The following is a 555-nucleotide window of genomic DNA, read 5'->3' as shown; positions in this document are numbered from 1 at the left end:
AAGTCTTTACACGAAAATGCTTCAATGCTCAGCCCAAGCACACACCAAGTGGGCCCGGAAGTGGATTTTTATGTCATTTACGCATTTCTGTAAACCCTAGCTACTAGTTCTCTATAAGTAGGACCTTTTGCTATTGTCTTTTCGTCTTTCAATCTTAGATCTTTTGATCATGTTTTTATGATTGAACCCTCTATGGGAGGCTGGCCTCTCGGCCATGCCTAGACCTTGTTCTTATGTATTTTCAACGGTGGAGTTTCTACACACCATAGATTAAGGTGTGGAGCTCTGCTGTACCTCGAGTATTAATGCAATTACTATTATTCTTCTATTCATTTCAGCTTATTCTTGTTCTAAGATATTCATTCGCACCCAAGAACATGATGAATGTGATAATTATGTGACGCTCATCATCATTCTCACTTATGAACGCGTGCCTGACAACCACTTCCGTTCTACAAGCAAACAAGGCTTGAATGTTTATCTCTTAGATCCCTTAATCGGAATCTTCGTGGTATGAGCTAGAATTGATGGCGGCATTCAAGAGAATCCGGAAGG

This window comes from Arachis duranensis, chromosome 1 (assembly GCF_000817695.3).
Source record: "Arachis duranensis cultivar V14167 chromosome 1, aradu.V14167.gnm2.J7QH, whole genome shotgun sequence".
In the NCBI taxonomy this organism is placed as follows: domain Eukaryota; kingdom Viridiplantae; phylum Streptophyta; class Magnoliopsida; order Fabales; family Fabaceae; genus Arachis; species Arachis duranensis.
The sequence above is the reverse complement of the archived record's forward strand: the minus strand, read 5'-3'. Positions refer to the sequence as shown.